The sequence below is a fragment of the Physeter macrocephalus genome, chromosome 1 (genome assembly GCF_002837175.3).
Source record: "Physeter macrocephalus isolate SW-GA chromosome 1, ASM283717v5, whole genome shotgun sequence".
NCBI classification, from domain to species: domain Eukaryota; kingdom Metazoa; phylum Chordata; class Mammalia; order Artiodactyla; family Physeteridae; genus Physeter; species Physeter macrocephalus.
The window spans coordinates 80,901,088-80,906,442 of NC_041214.2; the positions used below are offsets into that span (position 1 = coordinate 80,901,088).

The 5,355-nt window shown below is 43.6% G+C and overlaps 1 protein-coding gene across 11 annotated transcripts in view; it reads right to left on the reverse strand.

Annotated features, from left to right (window-relative positions):
* The window catches only part of LPP (LIM domain containing preferred translocation partner in lipoma), a 745,137-nt gene that overhangs the window by 665,719 nt on the left and 74,063 nt on the right, over positions 1-5,355 (reverse strand). For 9 of the 11 annotated variants that reach the window (XM_024124352.3, XM_024124347.3, XM_024124350.3 and 6 more), the window contains exon 2: positions 4,609-4,722. The gene's annotated coding sequence lies outside the window, so the exon portion shown is untranslated. Of the gene's footprint in view, positions 1-1,349; positions 1,736-3,168; positions 3,347-4,608; positions 4,723-5,355 lie in introns of those variants that run through there. The other 2 variants (XM_055084392.1, XM_055084395.1) reach the window with 2 other exon arrangements.

Below are 5,355 nucleotides of genomic sequence, written 5' to 3' on the forward strand. Positions count from 1 at the left end.
ATTAGAGAAATGCAAATCAAAACTACAATGAGCTATCACCTCACACCAGTCAGAATGGCCATCATCAAAAAATCTACAAACTATAAATGCTGGAGAGGGCATGGAGGAAAAGGAACACTCTTGCACTGTTGGTGGGAATGTAAATTGATACAGCCACTATGGAGAACAGCATGGAGGTTCCTTTAAAAACTACAAATAGAACTACCATATGACCCAGCCATCCCACTACTGGGCATATACTCTGAGAAAACCATAATTCAAAAAGAGTCATGTACCACAATGTTCACTGCAGTTCTATTTACAATAGCCAGGACATGGAAGCAACCTAAGTGTCTATCAACAGATGAATGGATAAAGAAGATGTGGCACATATATACAATGGAATATTACTCAGTTAAACTGAAATGAAATTGAGTTATTTGTAGTGATGTGGATGGTCCTAGAGTCTGTCATACAGACTGAAGTAAGTCAGAAAAAGAAAAACAAATATTGTATGCTAACACATATATACGGAATCTAAAAAAAACAAAAAACAAAAATGGTTCTGAAGAACCTAGGGGCAGGACAGGAATAAAGACGCAGACGGAGTGAATGGACTTGACGACACGGGGAGGGGGAAGGGTAAGCTGGGACGAAGTGACAGAGTGGCATGGACATATATACACTACCAAATGTAAAAGAGATAGCTAATGGGAGGCAGCCACATAGCACAGGGAGATCAGCTCGCTGCTTTGTGACCACCTAGAGGGGTGGGATAGGGAGGACGGGAGGGAGACGCAAGAGGGAGGAGATATGGGGATATATGTATATGTATAACTGATTCACTTTGTTATAAAGCAGAAACTAACACACCACTGTAAAGCAATTATACTCCAATAAAGATGTTAAAGAAAAAAAAAAGACCTGGTGATCAATGAATGTGTGTTGTAAACAATACCTTTCTAATGTGTATTTCCCTCTTATGTATGTCTTTCTCTCCAACTAGACTATAAGCTTCTCAGGGTTAGGGACTATGTCTAATTCACCGTGGTGTCCTAAAGATCCTGAGTTTTGCTGACTTCCAGACAAACACTGGGATCAGGGCAGAGAGCAAGCACACGCCCTGTGAACCAGGAGTAAATATTTGGCAGCAATCTATACAGGACTCATGGGGCTCTCCATCCATTCGCCATCAGCCCCCCTCCACCACATAGTAGCCCAATGGGGGAGAACCTGAGAACTCCTGACAACCTAGGGCTCTGCCCAAGGTACAGTAGAAGTGTGTCCACTGTGCTGAGATCAGGAAATAGAAGCATGTGGAATTAGGAGGAAGGAAACAAAAGAGAGAGCCAGCTCCACCTTCTACTTACATGGACAGCAAAACATCTCCGACAACACATCCCTTGGTTATAGAACAGCCACAGGGCCTCAGGAGTCTGGATGAGTCCCTGCTCATACCCAACAAATCCTTTTGTAACTTTTGAAGCAGTAACATAAAAGCATTAAAGCTGGCTACACAGATGGTCACACATGCCCAGAAATCACCTGACTGACAGACTGGAGGGAGCCAAGACATTCACCTCTGACAGAAGTGACCAACACTTTGCTTCCAGCAGAGATTAATACCTGATTCTTCTGAGGACCAAAGAGGAAATATTAAAACTGAAAGCGCTTGGCTACCATCAACAATTGTATGCTAGTATCAACAGAGGGAAATAATTTCCTTCCTGACTCCCACTAGGCCAGTCACGCCTAGAGCAGAAGGTGTGATTATCTAATCAAACAACGTAAGTCCCAAATGGCTAGACTGTAGCTTCTAGGGAATTTCTCAAAGCACTGAGACTTCCTCAGTCTCTGAATCTACCTCCCTCCACCTCCTGTTGCCTAGAGCAAAAACAAATATGGAAAGTAATCATGATACACAACTTCATCTCAACTTCAGCCATGATCATTAAGCTGGGTTACAGATCTAGCTCCTTTCCAAGACTGAGGACAAATTACTGCCCATCCAGTCCTGGGGATGATGTGGGTACAGAGTTGGAAGGAAGGACACACACTGAGCATATACTATGCACCAGGAACAGTGCAGGGGATTGCACATGCCATTGTCTTATGTTTCTTTATATTCAAGATCAATATTTTTCTTTAGAGTCAATGTCTTATTTTTCTTTATATTCTTTACGTTGAAACTAAAGAGGAAAACAAGTGTAATGACCTATCATGTATGGACCACACTTTACAGTTTGCAAAACAAGTTGGCATCTATCAACCCACTTGCTCTAAACAAACACGAGAGGTGGGCAGGACAGCGATTATTCCTAATTCTCTGATCAGGGGAATGAAGGTGGAGGGATGTTGTTTTCTAGGGTTGCACATCTAATATTTGGCAGGTCTTCTGATACCCCATGCCACCATACTCGCTGCCTTTTTATGTACTTGCAAACTTTTTAAGGTGTACTGGTCCCAGAAGCCTATTTCTTTCTGTCCAGCTATTTGTTTCATTCTCATAAAACCATGAAGTTCAGCCTCATCTGTGCTAGAATTCCTAAAGCTTTCCAACAGAGAATTGGCCAGCACCTGATAGAACACCTTCAGGAAAAGGGCCGGTCACTACCTTTGGATTTAGTCTTTCTATCCAGGAAAATGCACTGTGCACCTATTATGTGCCAGAGATCCTACTAGCCTGTGGAGCTACACATATGAGCAGGAGATGCTGCCCCTCTTCTGACTGCATTTTATATTCTTAAAGGCCATTGTCAGGTGTGCCCTGCATCCTGCCTTTTCCGGGTCTCATTCCTGTAACAGTGGGACATCATTTCCGGTCCTCTCAGCATCCTAGTGTGGAGAGGCCAGTTGGCTAACGTCCCTTTCAGAGGAGGAGGCAAGGACTAAAGTCCAACACCCTAGAAGAGCACCAACAGGAGGGTTAAAAAAAGGTTCATCGTCGCCCACAAAGCCTTAGTCCTCTCTCTGCCCCCTATCAGCACTCACATACTCTTTGGAAGAACCACCTCTTCTCCACTGTGTAGCTGCCATAAGCTTCCAGGTGACAGCAGGCAGCCAGCTCGTGACCAAGAGGGGAAACATCCTGAGGATGAAGCCAACACACACACGAGAGGGCAGGGCAAGGAGCACTGCAGAGAAACAGAGCCCAGGTCCTGCTCAAACTGAGCCTAAGGCCCACCTTACCTCGGGACTTGCCGGCTTCTGGCAGGGTCACCCACCCACGCTCTTCTCTCTGTACTGCAATCTGAGGCTGCATCAGTGTTTTGGAAGACAAAGGCCACTGCTGGCTCATAATTAGCTTATGGACAACAGACACTTCTGAGTTTCTTCCAACGTGCTCCTGGTAAGGTGCTCTCTCCCATTCTGTCACGACACACTCGATTTTTTGTTTGAATCCAAGTACAAGGCTTCATATTCATCACAATTTAATTTTAAGCACTGAAAAAACTCAGGCAGTAGAGCGGAGAACAAAGATTTACATCTGATGCTCAAAGTGTATGCTTGGGGCAAAACATTTCAGACCATGTTTGAAATGTTAACAGACTAAAATGTTTAAGAGTCCAAGCAGTGGTTTCCAGCCTTTCATCTTATGCAGATCCATAGGTGCAAAGAACACTGGGTGTTCTTTTAAGATACACTGATTAAGAAAACAAAGGGTGACAAAATTAACTGTACACTCAGCCATACTTTTAAATGAAATTAGGCTTTATGGATCACAACAGCATCTGCTCCCTTTTGAAAAACTACACCATAAACATGGCAACACATATTATTTATCTGGTAAAAAGCCAGAGGTGGGGCATATAGGGACTGGCCCTGGAGATGGAGAGCAAAAATCTAGAATTCTAAATAGAAGCCTTTCCCAGAATCCCCCAGCTATTTTTCTCAGATCCCCCTACAGCCCAGGGTATCCCACACCATCCATTCTTTTCTAGAATACGATGTTCTACCTGCTATAAACACAGAGGAATTCCAAAACACAAGGGAAAGTTTCCCTTACCTGCTCACCATTCTCCTTTCTGAGTGTGCAACAGGATTCCAAGATTCAAACTCAGATCCCTAGGGAGCCCGTACAGGCCCTTTAAGACACAGGTGCACACCCTTGACTAAGCGAATTTAGCTTCCCCTACCTCAAAGGGTTGATGTGAAAATACAGTAAGTTCACAGAAGAAGCATCTTGCACCGGGGTGAGCAAGAGCCTCTCAATACTACTACTTCCTCAGAAACGCCCATAACACAGTTCATTGACACTTTCTTTCTGGTCCTTCAATTTCAAGAACACTTCCCTCCATGACAAAGGAGAAAGAAGGAAGCAATGCAATTATTGGCAATCTAAAATCCTCATTCGTCCAAATCTTCTTCCAATTTCTCTTCCTGCCACCTTCCAAGAGCTGAGTCCTGACTTTGCTTTGCCACACATTTTATTAGCATTATTATATCCTGTCCATTGCCAATGAAATCGGCTCAAGAAGACAGGAAGAACATTTTTGTTCTTCTTAGTTCTTAGTCCATCCTAGTTACCAGTGCCCATGCTTTAAATGGAAACCACTGATTTTGAAAACTCATTAAAATATGCATATTGATTATAAAAGGAAAAAGTTTTCTTCTTTGCATAGGACTCACCAACTGAGGAAAAATATCTTCCCTCTGATGAGTGTCCTGTGGAATGGAGAAAGCACTAAACTGGAATCAGGTGACTGGATTCTGTCTTCAGTTCTGTTTCCTCAATGTTCCCACCTGTGGAAATGGGAGAAGAAGGTTGCTTATGAATCTCTAGGATCTTACCAGCTGTAGAACTTCCCAAATTTATGAACTTACTGGGTAAACCGTACTGGGAATACCAGGCTTGAAACCCGCAAATCTAGTGGCTGACCTCTGTATCTCCTAAGCTGCCAGTCAGCTTCTGGCATTTCTATTTCACTAATGTGCCTTAGAATGATGAGGAAAGAGAATGCTGGTACCCCAGTGTTCATACCTCAGCTTTTGGGGGGAATATAGCTTCATCTCATGATGAAGCTATATCAGAAGTGAAAGAGATAGATCAATTAGATACTCACATGTTAGGCAAGAAAAAATTAACAGCAAAATCTGAACTACAAAAAATAAAAAGAGACAAGGAATATGAGTTCGAGATAGATTTCTAACTATGGGATCTAGTGGCCGCTGTGAACCTTAGTTTCCTTGCTCAAAACATGAGAGCCAGTGAGCAGCAGAGGGCTGGACAACCTCGATGCTTCCTGGGAAGTCCTCATTACTGGCTTTCTTTCATTAAGAACTATCAGTAGGGCTTCCCTGGTGGCGCAGTGGTTGAGAGTCCGCCTGCCGATGCAGGGGACACGGGTTCGTGCCCCGGTCTGGGAAGATCCCACA